Below are 16,895 nucleotides of genomic sequence, written 5' to 3' on the forward strand. Positions count from 1 at the left end.
TCTGGTCATCAAGGCACATGTACCTAATTTCATGTAATATTTCATATGAAATTGTCTCATTTTATTCTCTCTGATTCTGTTAAAAAAATCACTATAGTGGGAGAAAGTCAAACTAGAGATTATATTAGGCCAAGGCAAATGGTATTCACCTTTTATAGTCCCTATGTTTTATAATGAAGATACTTCATTGAAACAATGATGCATACTTCAACAGTTCCCTGGAGAGCAGTGAATCCTGTTTGGAGAGATTCATGAATATGTGCATTAGCACAATCCAACTGGAACTTGCCCTTAAAAACGAACCACAAGAGAAGCTGATCAGTTCCCGCTTATGTATATAATCAGAAGGTTATCATATTATCTCCCCCTCCACAGGGAAAAGCAGATGCATATTCTTCCACCACTTTAAGATGAGAAATGCCAAAGGAAACAACAATCTCCCCTTCCCTACACTTCCAGCAACATTTACTGTATGAATCCAGAAAGACCTTTTAGAACAAGAGGAGGAGAATATACGATGAGTTTCTCTAAATGAGGATATATTTTGCATATGATTAGTCATAGTGTAAACCTTTTTAAAAAAATTACATCTGCATTAATTTAGTCAAGGCCATCAATAAACCTGAAGTGAGTTCAAAGACTGCTATAGATGGCAGAGAGATGAGACAAACATTTCACAGAGTCAAGGCTTGCAAAGATATACATGAAACTCTGTGTCCTGAAGATGAATGAGGAACACTTGGCAGTTCCTGAAGCAGTAGTTTATTTAAAGTACAAAGAATTCAGTGAAAAATACTTCTGGCCAGCAGTTGGTGCCCGGCTTTCAAGAAAAATGGCAGACCACCACTAAGCTAGTGACAATGATAAAGAATAGTCACATAGATTTGCAGATTTATCTTTAGGTTTGTAGCAACCTCAGCTCTATGAAAAAGAGTATAGCAATGAGACTCCTTACCACCTTTGAAAACAAACTAAAAAGAGCTACTGCCTTATGATGGTGCATATTATTAAGCGGCCATGACACATACTGGACAGTAGCAATAAGCTTTATCATCCAAAATGAGCAATCATTTGATTTGAGCTTGGAAAGATTAAACAGTGCAACAAAACAGGAAAGAAAAAACGAAATTATCAATCACCTTCTTGGTAAAACGTGCCACTGCCATATTACCACCTTTTCTATACCCCCTGAGTCTGTAACACCTGTACCCATTTATACTGGTAGCTAATAGTGCTAAATGCAAAGTAGAGTTTGCGTAAAAAGATGTCTTCAATTTTATTATGGCTAAGAAAAATCCCGATGCTACTGACTGGCATGTTTAATTTAAGCTGTCAAACAGTCATTACTAAGACATCTGTGAAAATGGATTTGGAGAAACTCTTACAAGACGCAGCTTCTTCTCACCAAAAGCCACAAAGATTGTAGCTTTTTTATTTTGGGTTTTTTTTTTTTTTTTCCCAAGTGTGTATCAGGAGTCCAGCCTTGTTCTTCGCAGCCCAGAGATCCTGCATACAAAAGCTTTCTGGATGTCTACGGTCTTTTGTGCGCTGGAAGCAAAAAAATCACTGTATCTCTACCTATTAGTTTTTTCACTTTCAGGGGAGAGGCATTATGCCTTCTAAATAAGATATATAGAGGAGGCATAATTATACCCTCTAAAGAGGATATAATCTCATAATTGTGCAGTACAGCTATCCTCCGATTGCACCACAGACCATACTTGCATGCCTGATAGATTAACACCGGGCTCAGTTTCTAGTCTGAGGGTATTATTTTTACTTAAAAGCTGGTTGAATGTTGTTGAACGCATGTGTGTATGCGTATGTTTTTGTGTGTATGAAGTGCCCTATTCACCAATACAGATCCACCCGTCTGGTTGGTTTCTATGCACATACACACAGATATACAGAAACCATGCACTTGAAACACTCAAATGTATCTTTTTTTCCACAGCTAATAATCTTCACTGCACAAAAGAAAAATACTTTTTTTTTTTTAATATACATAGGGGTGGGGAGGAAGGCTAGCAGGTTTATTTTGCTTAACTTGCTGTGGTGTGCCACATTCAGCTCTAACACTGCAGCTATTACCATATGTCATCAAATAACCAGCATAAGCAGATGTGCTGTTCCTCCACAGTGACCCCATGTAGAAGTTTAGAGACCAGGAGGAGCAGGGCGATACCTATTCCTAGCCCCACACGGGCATGCACATGCCTATGCACAGTGCAAGAAAGTATTTAAATGAAAAGAAATATTTCAGCATACTGACTAATTCACTGCTCCTCGGTCTGTTTTTGCTGGGTGCGTCACTGCACAAAAGTATTTGCATGTAAAATGGCAAAACCCAGAAAATTTGATATTTCTCAGGGTGCAGTGAGGAGACAACACAACAATTACATATATATTTTTAGATCTATATATGCTTTCGTCCCTGCTGTCTGCTGGTTCTGAACTTGTGCAAAAAGCAGTTTTCACAAGTGTAACAGTGATGTTCGGTGAAGACAAAGCTTGTGCATCACAGCAGGGGGACGAAGGGGAGGGGGCGAAGGTCAAAGGGCAAATTCCAATTGCTAAGACATGTTTTTATGAGTTGAATCTTAACCATGTGATAAGCAGCATTCAGACTCTGAGCAAAAGGAAGTAGGAATAAGCATCTCGGGGAACCTTTGCGAACCACTGTACCAGTTTGAGAGCTGGTTGACAAAAGCCAGGTTGTTCCTTTCCAGTGGTTGCTTTCTCCTGTTCTAGTTTTCAAGTGGAAAGTTCTTAAGTAATTAACACGTTCCTTCAGCCTTTGGAAATGGAGATGAAAATAAGTGTTTGGTTTCTGCTGTATGCATGGCAAGTACTTCTGCTTCATATAGTGCCTTTGAGTCACAGGATGCATAGGAGAGAAGAAAGCTGGTGCTGCCTTTTTGGTAGAAACAAGGTGTGAGAAGGAAGGGGCCTCCATTACACGAGGTACAAGGCGCTGCGAGCAGGAACTGCACACACCATGTGCAAACGGGTAACAGCAGCGGCTTTTGCAACAACAGGTGTAGCAGACTTTCCACCACCTCCTACCCATGTCACCCAAATAGGATAGGGAGCAACCAAGACTTTCGTCTTCTTGACAGATCTTTCTCCTGCGGGTGGTCGACCATAGTTCTTCTCTCAGTCTGTTTCAGCCATAGCTACATCAGTAGGAGCGCACGAATCATGCCTCCAGGTAAATGATATTGGTAAGATCCTCTTATAGGATGGATACATTAATCGTAGCTGTGCTGTGGCTGAACCGATAAAGATCTGCTAACCACTGTCTCTGCAGAAGCCTATTGGTAGCTCAGCCAGAGGACAAGGAAGATGGGATTTTGGTATGTGCAGACACCATCCCTGCTGAAACTCACTAAAGATGCCTCATTAGAAGAATTTAATAAGCTGAGTGAGAAAAGTTAGCTGATGGCTGTACGTCTGGCCTTGCTACATCAAGCTCTCTGTCACTGTTCGATGTAAATGAGTGCATCTACACCAGTTCATGCTTGCAAAAATGTGAATCTGTTGGTTTTGTACAAGTTGTAGAAGTACTGCAAGTGATACCACAAATTAGGCCAAACAAAAATAATGAGCCACTTAAATGTTGTGTTACTATATATGAAAGAAGGTTTAGAAAAGAAGGTCCTCTCCTTATCCTGTTCTCAAAGCTCTGTGAACACTGACAGTAATTTAATATAACCAGAACCCACCCACACTGTTTGACTCCTGTGTTTTGACAGACAATTTACCAGCTCCTCAGTTGCTCTAAATCTGCAAAGTTTCATTTCAGTCGCTGGAGCTACATCAGTTTATTCCACTTATGGACCTGATCCAACACCTTCAAATAGCTACAGGAGGAGAAGATTTCTGCCTATTTTGTCCTGTTTTATCTGCTCCCTATGTTTTCTCATATAAGAGTATGAGACATGACATAATTTTCTCATCAATTACATCTACCATAAGTGGCAGAAAATATGCCATGCAAGCCTGATCCTGAAATAAGCACCTCAAATGATTAAACGCCACTGACTTTTAAGTACAATTCACTTGAGGTTAAGTTTATAGGATTATTGTTGAAGTTTGTACAGGTGTGAAGTACAGTCTATTTCACTTCAACAGTAAAATGTATTAATGGGAGTAATTGAAAAGTATCATTTGACTGTGAGCAGAGCTGCAACAATCACATCCAAACATTGACAACATCCCCATGTCCCCTGAAGGTCCAAATCTTTCTGGGCACTTCAGGAGAGATAAGTGAGCTTAGCAGCCTGAAGAGCTAGTCCTTCTATGAACTCTCATGAAAGCTTTGTATTTGTCCTAGAAGAATCAAAATGTAGTAATGGGGCACATTTTTCCACTTCTTAGGTTTTCACTGCAGTGTCTTTCTTCTGAACCACTTGTATAATTGAGTTTCCCTATTTTGGAATGGGTTCACTTGACCCCAGAATAACCTAAAATATTACTAAAATTATTTTTACCATTTTCTAAGGAAAAATGATTTCCTTTACTCCTAGTGTCAGCAAAATAATAAAATATTGTTGCTTTGCTGATAGCACACCAGACAAAACCCGTAAACCTAAATAGACTATTTGCAATGCTAAAAACCAACTTGAACAGAAAGAAAAATTAACTTTTTAATTTTGTTTAAAGAGGAGATATTAAATAATCTGCAAAGTCAAACACTGTTAAAAATCGCCTTATTTTAAACTAGGGAACATTTGACAGCATTGAAGCTTTCACACAGCTAAACAAAAGCTTTCTGAGGGAAGTTTCAGAAGGCATTTCTTTATGTTTTGTCCATATTCTAAGTGCCCTCTACTGCCAAAGGAGCTGTACTACAGAGAGAGCGAGCACTTGACTGCAAGCCAGCAAGTAGAAACCCACCCAGAGACTGATAGCAAGGAAGAATTGGATGCTTCCTGGTATTGCTTTTCAGGCTATGTGTAGTTGGACTTGAAAGCTACCAGCAAAAGGATGGCTTTTTTTATAAGAAGAAAAAGAAAAGTAAGTCCGGGGGGAATGAAAGTAGGTAATCATTTATTTCTGCTGGCAATGTGGGTTCGTCCTTCCTGCAGCTTGCTGTCCTCCACTAGTTCCGCTACCTATCTGTGACGTCTATTTCGGCGTTTGAGAGACATATTTCTCAAGACCGGCTGCGATCCTGCCTAACATGTAGGCGAGTTTTACACTTGTGCCCAAGTAGAAAGCCCCATCAGGTAGAAGCCAGAGAGAAGCTGTGCCTCCCCGTGGAGCTGACGGGATGCAATGGCTGGGGAAGATGGAGAGGTGTAATCAACACTGCACGCACCGCTACCCCAGAGTAAATTCCTCCTGGGGCACGGGAAGGTTTCTGAGCCAGGAGTTGCTGCCGTGGGAAGGAGCACTCCTCCTTCCCTCTGAGAGCCGCTCACCCCCCACAGCCCGGCCTCAGCCCAGCCCTCCGTGAGCTGCTGTGCATTCCTTAGGTGCCTTTTGCTCTGCATTTCTCAGCAGGATGATTTTCATTTTTAACAAGCTTGTATTGTCCAACAAAGACCAAAAGTGACTTGGGAGTTTCTGGGGTTTATTATCCATACGAAGCAGTCGGATTGAGCAAATGCAGGTCTGCAGGATGGGGAGCTGCAGATTTGATTGTGAAAAGTTCTGAAACCAGTGGGAAAAAACAACGATGACGCATCTTTAGCCTTTTATAGGCTAAAAAATGCATTTTTATGTATTCTAGATAGTCTTAGCGCGTTTAACAATTTGTATTGTACATACTGTAAGAACAAGTTGCACACATGTTAATTAGTGCATGTATATGTATATACATGTATGTATTTATTGTGTATTTGTGGTGGTGGATATTCCAGTCACCCTGGCCAAGCTGTGAACAAACATAAATCGTAACACCTGAAGTCCCCGATCAGATTAACCCTTCATCCTCCAGCACACCCGGCAGTGCAGTGGTATTCCCCAACAGGTTCCCGGCTCCTGCTGAGGTCAGTTTGAGGCCGGGTACGGTGGCAGCATTTGAATGATGCAGGAGTCCTGGAAAAGTGGGAATTGCAGCTGGGTTTTGCTGGTGCAGAGGCCCGCTGGTTACCGAGGCGACCAGTGCTGAGGGTCCAGCCCCTTCTTGGGGACTGTGGAAGCTGTCGGGAGTTTCCAGCTCTGTGTATTTACGGGTGACGGCCAGCGCTTCATTACAAAGAAGTATCTGAGAAATTACTTTTTTGCTGCTTTTTTCCTCTTTTTCTCATTTACAATATGAAAGACATTCCATAGACCTGTGTGACCTCAGGGTGATATTGAAAAACTATAAAAGCAAGAGCTCAGCTATATTCCCTGCTCATCCTCATGAACATACAGGATTATTTTCTACAGTATATCCAAAGTGCTATGTCCCACCTGGTTTAAAAAAGACAAACTACAGGGATGAGTTTGTTACCTTTGGGAAAGGTTTTGAAACTTGTTTCCCTTGCAAAAGTACGGGATGGTACTTTTTAATGATTTTTGCTAGGACTTGGCAGAATTCTGGGGAAAAAAAAAAATTAAAGTGAATTAACGCTATAGGTTCATCAGATTGTAAAGTCAGTTCTTGGACTTGTTAGCTAAGATTCCTCAATAAGCAGTTCGTACTGAAAATGAACAAATTTATACACTGAACATAAGGAGGCAGGTGTTCCCAACTATCTTTTGCTTCTAGAAATACTCTCATGTTTTACCATGCAATTAAAATTATGCCAGCCATATGAGATAGAGATGAATTATTTTACACTATATATATATATAGTGTAAAATTATATATATATATATATGGTGCTTCTGTGCATGTAAGGGTTACGAGGCCGCCTGCTCTTGAAAGTGAAGCACTTTGCTTCAGTACCACTAATTTTCAGCATGATAATGTTGCTTCAAGCTTTCCAAGAGCAGGACATCAGCCCTTATCTCAGTGAGAACTCCACATGCTCAACAGATTCTATTATTTGCATCTCCTTGTTCATTTTAGCTTCTGTTCTCTGATGAGAGTGGTGACAAAGGTGTTGATCATTTCCTACCTCTATTGATGGATTTTGTCCTGGATGCAATAGTTTGAGGCAACAAATTTGATTACAGGGAGAAAACGAGACACTAAAGAGCTCTTCAATGTCATGTAGACAGACTGAACAAGAAGCTGTGACTGAAAGTGGAAGTCAGACAAATTCAACTGAGCAAGAAACTATATATAAAACAAAAACCATAGCTGTCCTCCAAGTAATACCAGCTCTTAGTATCTTCACATCAAAACTGGATACTTCCAAGGAAGTTACACTCTAGTCAAGCAGAAGTTATTGGTTTTACTATGGAGGCAACTGTGTGGAATGTAGCGGCTTTTGGTGTACCTGTAGTATGTTGGATTGTACTCACCTATGGCAAAACGTCAGGGCTAACGATATGCAGTAGAACCCTCTAGCCACAGCTCCATGAACCTGTCAGTTGCACATGGAGGTGCATCAGATATTAATGACATTGGCTTCTCACAACCTCTGTCAGATTTGACTCAGGTTCTAGATATGAAGGGTACATGTAACAAGAAAAATAAGTAACTGCAAGCATAGTTATTATTTGCTCTGTCTTGAATTCTGGTAGTTTAACTGGGCCGAACTGCGATAGTGGAGTTTGATTTGGCAAGTGTAGTTCAGCTTCTGTCCTACAGCATCACTGGCCAAACTACCACAGGTGGCTGAAGAAATCCAGGACTGGGCAAACCAGTCAGCAGTAGACCGAGACCACTGCTAAAAAGCAGAATGAAAACACACAGCAAGAGCAAGCAATAGGAGTGGAGTGGAAAATAGTCAAACATTGGCACTGCCGAGCCATTATCTCAATGTTTCTCAGCTGCTTAGGTCAAGCATTCACAGACAGCAAAAGATTCAGAAGATGAGGATGGATGGTCAGAGATGTTTTCTCATCACTTGCCTTTCCTCTGCCAGGCCTGAGACCCTCATGTTGGAGCTATGACCTTTCCAGCTCCCTAGCTAAAAAGGACACAGTGCACATGCTGGTTGTGGTAGCTCTCTCCTGGAAGACCATGAAGTTTTGTAAGCTCCAGCCATTTGAGTCCAAGATGCCAGGTACCCTACTCCTCTATGCCAGAGACCGGCACTTCCCAGAGACATGGCCTTACCAGTAAAGAGTGGCGCAGCTCCCCCATCCTGGCTGAGGACCTCACTTTGCTTTGCCTTCTGCTTTGGCTTACACCCACTGCTCTTCTGCGTGGTCTTGCTCATACATATGCACACACTCTCTCCATATATATATGCTTATGTTACAGATTCATATGGTAAGTCATATACATTCCAGTAATATGCATTACTTCAAGTATTTTTGCACTACATATTCTGTACATGCAAATAGATAGCTATCATTAATATTCCCTCACATCCTTCTCCATCCTGCTTTTCATTAACTTATTATCATGCTATTACTCAAAGGAAACAAAGGCCATAGTTTGATTTGCTTAGCACAGAGATGCACAATTAAATGCATAGGAACTCTGAATAATACCCATGGTTTCTAAACAAATATCGCAGGACTTCAAGCTTAAGAGCTCAACCTTCAAGCCACTAAGAAAATCTCAGCAAAGGATAAGGAATGAATAATTGTATTTAAAAGATATACTACTTTTGCTGTATTGGAGGGAGCCATACAAACCTCAAAGTCCTCTCGATGTCAGTTATTTAAAAGTATTTAACAAGAAATCAGACCTATAGAACTTTCTTTTCAGCCTGATTGCAGAAGATCTCAATAATTCCTAGCTTAGACTTCAAAAAGTGCTAATAAAGCTTGACATTACTATGATGAAAAGTCATACACAAAAATACTACAAGCACGATCAAGTAGTACTGGGGTGAACCTCCTTTTGTTTTGTAGAATTAAACAAGAGAATTTAATGAATGTTGATCAACTGCAGTTAATGGCAGAAAGATCTTATCAAACTCTCTGATGAAAATAAAAATTTCGTTGGTAAAGACAATATTGTTGATGTAGTAAGATCTATGAAGCATTTGATGTGCTACTTTGAAGAGTTGAACTGGCGATCTAGAACTATATGAAATAACTGGTTTACATATTATGTAAGTTAACCATCAGCTGATGGCTCTTGAAGTCTACTTGTAAGTGGGAAATTATCACTGAGCAGGTATCTTTTTAGTAGGGTCTCACTGGAATTTTTTTCCATATTGTCATATTTTTATTAATAACCTGTAGAAAGCAACTAGTCACGTCACTTCTGATAAAGTTTTCATATAAAGACTGAGAAGTGATAAATAAGGATAAAAGCAGATCACTGATATAAAAGGATCTGCATTGTATAGAGAACTAGCAGACTCAAATACGTGCTTCAATGCCAACAACGAAAGGCTGTTCATCTAGAAGAAAATATACATCATATTTAGAAGAAGGGAATTCTGGATTATAAGATTTTAGGCAGTATTTCCAAAAAAGAAGAAATAATGTTCACAGCAGACAGCTGAATATGTGTTGTTTCTGAGTAGCCATTGCGACTACTATGAGTAGGGGTATGATTTAGTGAAATAAAAAGGAAAATAGTTGGAGGTTATATTGTCTTGATATTGGAACATCTGCTGTTGGAATCCAACACTGCTGTCCACACTTTGGGGAAGCTGTTTTAAAAAATCAGAGTGGGTTCAGAAAAAAGGTAGGAGAAAAATTAAAAAGCTGCAAAACATGAATGTAAAGATTAAAAATGCTAGTGGTAAAGTTATGTTATTAACTTGATCAGTTCACACCTGCATCCAGTCTTGATCATCCATGCTGTATTTCTGTTGACTCGGACTCTGCCTAGTTAGGCATGAATCTAAGACTCATTTTAATGCAAAAACTTCTTCTTGGGGTGGTTTGATGAGGTGGATCTGATGTTCTTGAGCTTCTCCACTACTAACTGTAGTGTACTCTCGATATTCCTGTGACAAAGTTAGCAAAAGAGTAAGCCCAAGACATAGGTGCAGCTAAAAACTTGCAAAATATCACCTTGGCTAATAAATTCATCTCCGTAATTAGAGCCTGGAAGTTGCTGCGCATGTTCAGGAATGAACAACATAGATATTTCCCCCTTGCCTTCAGAAGCACATCTGTACACAAGGTCTGTCTCTGTGCAAACATCCCTGGTGTGAGAAAGGCCGGTTGGATAGCTTGCAAGCTTGTGTTTGCCACAATGAAGTATGTAGTTAAGTGATGAGAGTCAGAGGCATGGAAGGGCCTATAGTACAAAACCACCAACATGGCTTGAGCTACTTGCTCAAATCTGAATCTGGGCATTGCTGCCAAGGCAGCAGAGGTAAGACTTTGAACTTACCAGAGAGAGGGTCAAAAGTGCACATTTTCTCAAATCTGTAGTTATCTACATGGGGAAGAGTACTTTGAAAAATGCACAGTTCTTCAGTCTAGCAGGAAGATATGATAAGATCCAACACCTGGAAACAGAAGTGAGAACAATTCAGACTAGACCTAAGGCTTGTATTTTTAACAATGTGGGTAATTAGGCATTGTGAACTAGCAAGTCAGAACTGCAATGGACTTTTCATCACCAGAAAATGTTAAGATCGGGTACTTCTCTAAAAGATATATTCAGTTCAACCATAGCTGTAAGACTAGAAGCAGAAATTAATTCAGGGAAGTTCTTTGGCTTATGTTATGTGGAAGATGGGAAGATCAGAATAGATAATCGTAGTATTCCATTTTGCCTTAAAATCTGCATAATTGTGAGTTTGAAAAGAAAAGAGAAAATGCAAACGATTTGTGGAAAAGATCGTTCAGTTAAGTAGACATAGTAAAAAACTTCATTCCGTGTATGCACTTCTCTCTCTTTTGTGCAGCTGGGACTCCGCCCATTATATTTGAGCAGACTTGCACCAGTACTGACCAGATTTGTTCAGGAGGAACAAAGATTGCACCTCCAGCTCAGCTTCCACCGCGGATCCACTGCACTTCCCTAAGCAACTGCATGAAGTTTAAAACAGAGCAAAGGGTCAGCAATACGACGCAAAACAACCAACAGTGAAAACTGCAAGCTTAGGTAGACTGGAGAGAACTAAGCATCTACTTAGTTCTTAGTAAGTTATATGATGGTGTCACACTTCAAAGCGATAACTTAACCCATGACTCTGACAAGTGTGTCTGCTTGATTCTCTGCTTGCCCAAGCACTGAAATGCCAGTTCAGCAGATGACCTGAACCACCCATTCCTCTTCCCTGATGACCAAAATCTAAATGATATTTCCAGAAATGTCGTATTCTTTGCACCGTTTTCCCCTTTTTCACAGCTCTTGCAAATCTCTCAGACACCTGGAATTCTAGACCAAGGATCAAATCCTTCATCTCCCCCAATAGCAATAAACTATCAAAATTTAGGATTAGAAATAGGTTGCAGCTGCCATGTATAATGCCACATATAACACAGAATGGAAAAAGTCAGCCTTTACTGCTTCCCTACGAAAAGAAAAATTAACCCTTGACTTGCAGTGTAATAGTTACCTCTTACATGAAGTGCTTTTTCTTCCAGTTATTTCCAGGAAGAAAATCTCAGAACTAGAGCCTGCTCACACTTGCTGCCAGTTAAACTTTTAGGGGTACTTTTAGAACTTTTGAAAAAGAGGAGTTCATCTTCCTGAATCCTGCATTGTCTAACAATGCCCATAATCATTTGCTCCTCATTTCTACATTTATTATAGTTTTATCACATATTAGAGATAGCTAACTTTTTTTTGCATGGTTACCAGACCCTCTCTAATGTCAGAACGAAGCTGAGTGTATAAAGATTTCAAAGATTAGGATCACTGCATGGTTAGCACAAGTCCTATTTATTTCTAAGATATCATAGCAGCTGAGATCAGATGAGGTATTTGGGCCAGTAGGTCACAGTTTCACTGGGAGAGAGGATGATGTTTTCTGTGAGGGATCCTAAGCCCAAGTAAACTGGGCAGTATATCATGCTGCAAAGTCTCCCAAGCTTCTCTCATGGGAGTCAGCGATGACCGTTGGACATCTCAGTTCTACCAGAGCTGGCTTTTAAAAACAGCAACATTAAATCGTACTGCAGCTCCAAATGTGTATGCAGACAAACCAAAGTAATAATTTTCATGAACACGCTCAAATATTGTTATCATCCCTACTAAGCTTCAGATAATATTCTTTTTTGAAAATCCTATATCAGCTACATCTGTCCACATGAGATGACAAAAGATGGAAAAATACATTACGCCACAACTCACAAGAAACTTCCCCTGAAGCACTGACTCTTCAGCAGCAGCGTGGAGTAGGTGCTTTACACAGCCTTCTCCAGCAAACCCCCTTTCTTTAGAGCACTGCTTTTTGGTGCCTCGCACCCCCACGCTGCCCTTTGTCCGGCCGCGAGGGATGGCCACTGCCGACAATGGCTCCATTCTGTGAGACAGGAAGACCACTCATACACTAAAATGGCAACTGTCTGTACAGCATCCTCTGTGGCAACTAAATGAATGTCAGCCCTGTCTTAGGCTCTGTCTTTCACATAATTTCCGCTTTATCTTAAATTGTACCTTAGCTACACATACAACTCTTTGAAATGTAACATTCTTCTGCCTGCAGTTTCGGACCCTCTTTCTAACACCAAGCAGTTGATGCCTCATAGACTTGCCTGGCTCATGTGTCTGTCTAACCAATGGAAGCTTCCCAAGCAGTGGAGTCATGCAGAGGGCAGGCTCACAACTTGGTGCACCGTGAAAACGCAAGTCTTCCCGGCACACCTGCATTTTGAGTGCACCCTCTGCTCAGATTTCTACAGTACTCAAAAATGTGATAAAACCTTCACCAAAAAGAAAAGCAGTCCCTGAGATTGGGTTGGGGCATAGAGAGGATGTATTCTGAGAGAGAAAAATACTTCAAAAAAAAAAGCGCCACAACTTCCACAAGGAAAGCACAGGCAAACTTCGGACCTGGAAACAGGTGCAAGAAAATCACTGGCATTTGCTGTCCTCCTTATTGTGGGTGTCAAGGAAGGAGCAGATCTGGATTTGGTGTCAGAAAAGCGTGAGGAAACTGCAGACCAGTAGAGGAGGGGCAGCTGCAGAGATGCATGACTGAGAAAGACACAGTGGAGAGGAATAAGTCAAAACAAGCTCAATTTGGGAGTCTGAAAACACAGGTTTCCTCACTTTAACAAACCCTTTTGTACCAAAGCGTCTAGACAGCAAATTCTATCTCGGAGAAATCTTTCCCCAGTTGCTCACTGATTTTTTATTTCTTGCCCTTTTTCCCAAATAAGAGACCTTATATTCAACAATATCTTGGTACATACTAGTGCATATTAAGGAAAGAACAGGCTCAGTTCAGATTTTTCTTGTTTACAATTTCAGGCTGAATTCTGCCCTCCAGTCCTGACTCCAACGGGAGTAACACTTGTGTAATTGAATACAGAATGCAACCCTTAGGGTTTTAGTCTGACCAGTAACAGAATTTTATGTGTGTTTAATTCATTTTTAGGTTTAGGCATTTTTTCAAATTGGGGCATAAGTTCTGCTCTCGTGTTAGGAATGAAAATTATAAAAAAGGGCAGAAACTTATCTTTGGTTTCAGTACAGTCGTACACCCATGCATACATACATACATAACATGGAGAGAGAAAGAGGGGGAGAAATGTCTGGAAGAGATTATTTTTAGAAAGGATATAACCATTAGACATACTTCGTTATTGTTGAAGAAGTCTTCAAATCAAATGCAGTTACAAAAGAGTCACTTCTTGTTTATTGATGAGAATGCTTCAGCGCTTGGCTGTAACAGGGTCCTATTGTGAGGAGCAGAGCCAGCAGCAAACTCCCTTGGCTTCGCTGAGAGGAGGATCAGGCCTTGCTGTTTTGAAGGTCACTGCATAATACATTTGTATTTACAGCGCTGAGCACAGAATGGCCTTTTTTGTAGATGTTTACTTGCCTGTAAATTTTCTATTGTGAAAATGTGACAATATTTAGGGTGGGATAAAATATACCTGCAGAAAGAGATTAACACGGTTATAAGGAAGGATATTTTCAGTAAGAAACTTGGCCTACTTAAGTCTGTGCCTGTGATCAGTAATAACCAACCTTCTCCTGAAACACTGAATTCATTTCCAAAACTACACTAACCCCTAAGTTCTCAAAGTTTTACCTGGCCAAAGGACAGCTGTTACTGTACCAAATCTGAAAGTTTAATTGAGGGAGGGGGAGAAGAAGGGCAAAGATAATGTAACAAGAGAACTCAAAGACAAATCCATAAAAAAAAAATCAACCCTATTTGGATTTTTACTCTCTAAGAACACCTCAGAAGGCTTACACCAGTGCCAGTCCGGAAAGGCAAGGAACCGGGGAATTGTGGCAAATTGTGGTATCAGTACAACAGACAAAATGTTAGGACATTTTAGCAGATGGAGACGAGAAGAAATTGCCAAGGTGAGATGGTAGTCACCCAAGTTGTCTGAGAACCCATACATGAAATCAAACAGTAATGGTGTTTTGGTTTAAAGCAGCCACAGAGGCAGAGAAACAAAATGTGACTAATGTGACATTGATCTTCGCTAAAGTGCAAACGATCCTAGTTACTGCAGGCCTGGAAATTTATTTCTGCATCAGGTAAACAAGTAGAGAGACAGTAACAAAAAATCAGGAGTCATATGGGAAGAGGGTCAAGATTAACTTTTGTACAGCAGTCATGCCCCAAAATCTTTTATAGTTGTTAGATCACATCAATGTGTGTATGGATAACACAGTCAGTTGATACAGTGTGACTGGATTTTCAACAGACTTTCAACAAAATCCCTCGCCAAAGACTCTTAGAGAAACAAAAACTTGAAGATTAGTCATGGACTAAAGGGAAGGTATTCCTCAGGATTAGCAACTGGTGAAAAGAAGGGAAACAAAGGGGAACCGTAAGTGGTCAATTTTCACAGAGAAGGATGATTACTGGCAGAATCCTCTGGAGATCTCTGCAGGGCTTCTGCTGTTCAACATATTCATAAATTATCTGGAAAATGTTAAGTAGTGAGTTAGCAAAGTTTACAGGCAATGAGAACTGTTCAGGATTAAATCTATGTATAAAGTATTACAGAAAGGTCTTATGAATGACTAGACAATAAAATAACAGGTGAAATGAAGGGTAAAAACTTGGAGGAAAACAGCCTCATGAATATCTACAGGAAGACATATCCTCATCTCAGGAGAGAGATCTTGGGGGATTGTGAGTCTTTTGGCAATGCCAGCACAATACTATTGACAACCAAAAGGCAAGGAGAAAGTTAGGAGTTATCAGAAGAAGAAGAAAAGATAGAAAATGTCATTGTGCTTGTGTGTAAGTCCCTGGTACACACATACCCTGAGCTGTGTGTGCAGTTATGGTGAGCAATGATGAGGAACACCAAACGATTTCTGGATGAGAAAGACCGAACATGCCTTTGAGAGTCTCAAATATGTCCTTTGTGCATCTGCTGATAATTTCACAGCCTGCAAACCGAGCCTAGTGTAAAAGCATCCATCCTACTGCATGCATCCTGTAGAGAGTCTGAGCAGCACAGCCAACACGATACGCTCAGGCTGTATCTCATCCCATGAGGAATAACTGTCAAGTGTACGCTCTATCAACCAAGCATTTCTGGAAAGAGTTGGCTTTACTATGTATGTGTTGTACAGGTGGTTTGTGTAAGCACAGCAACGCTTTGCCAGGCAGTGGATATCTACACACTGCTGTCCAGGAAATTTCTGCTGTGAGCACGGTGATGCTACCACCTTACCGGGGGGATCCCCTCGCATGTCCTCACGCTGCCTGGGCATCCCTATGGCTCCACAGCAGGAAGATCAAAACAGTGGCTAAAGACGACTCCCTGAGATCTGCATGGTCGAGGCAAATATTGGTAAAAGGCTTTTCTGCAGCAGATGATGTACAGTTTCACAGAATCCACGTATTCCTACCTGTCCACCTAGGTGTGCATACGTGTGTGGTGATATCCCTCTATATGGCTGATACAGATGTTCAATATTAGATAGATATATAGCTGCCTAGTTGTGAAAAGCACACCACATGTAGTAAATCATTTTACTAAGTCAGATTAAAGGTGCTATTACTCATGGCAATGTAATACTATCTATAATTTCTGTGTTAAACTTGACATTATAAATCCTTTAATCTGAGTATTTAAAAGCTGTTCTATGGCTCATTTTTCAAACGGCATTCCAGTTAACACATTTACTGCTAATGAACCACTAACATGTTCTCTCTTTCTTAGATAAACGCTGTTGACCAACATTATTATTTGCTCGTCAAATAATTATTTTTTTGGCTTTTTAATTTAATCGCTTCAATAAAAATATACACCAATAATGCATTTTTAATTACACTTCCCAGGTGACCTATGCAAAAAGAGGTTTTATAATGAAGCCACAATAATTAGCCTGTCACAGTCCAGTTTGGGCCTATTGTGTAGTTGTCCTTTCCATGGTTCACCTTAGCCTGACTGGAATTCTAAAAACCTTATATATTATCTCCCATAACACTTAGAAAGGTATTAAAAATGTGTGCGGTACTGGCAGAAGCAGGCTTTCTAATTATTGTCAACTATTTCCAGTGTGACGTGGCAGATTCCCTTGAGAATTGAAACAACAGCCCACTCCAGGATTTGTAATAGGCCCTAGAGCCTAAGTAGTTGTAGACAGAGCTGTTTCCCTCAGGATAGATAATTGGTTTACATAGCAGCTCAACATCTGAACTAAATCCATTTTTTTCTATTGTCATTTCCCTGTTAAATATACATAACTATTTGGGGGTATTAAATACAATGTGACTCACTATTTAATAGCAGAATAATTTGCATGAGCTACTTTACCTGGAATGCTAATA

The sequence above is a fragment of the Buteo buteo genome, chromosome 5 (assembly GCF_964188355.1).
Source record: "Buteo buteo chromosome 5, bButBut1.hap1.1, whole genome shotgun sequence".
In the NCBI taxonomy this organism is placed as follows: domain Eukaryota; kingdom Metazoa; phylum Chordata; class Aves; order Accipitriformes; family Accipitridae; genus Buteo; species Buteo buteo.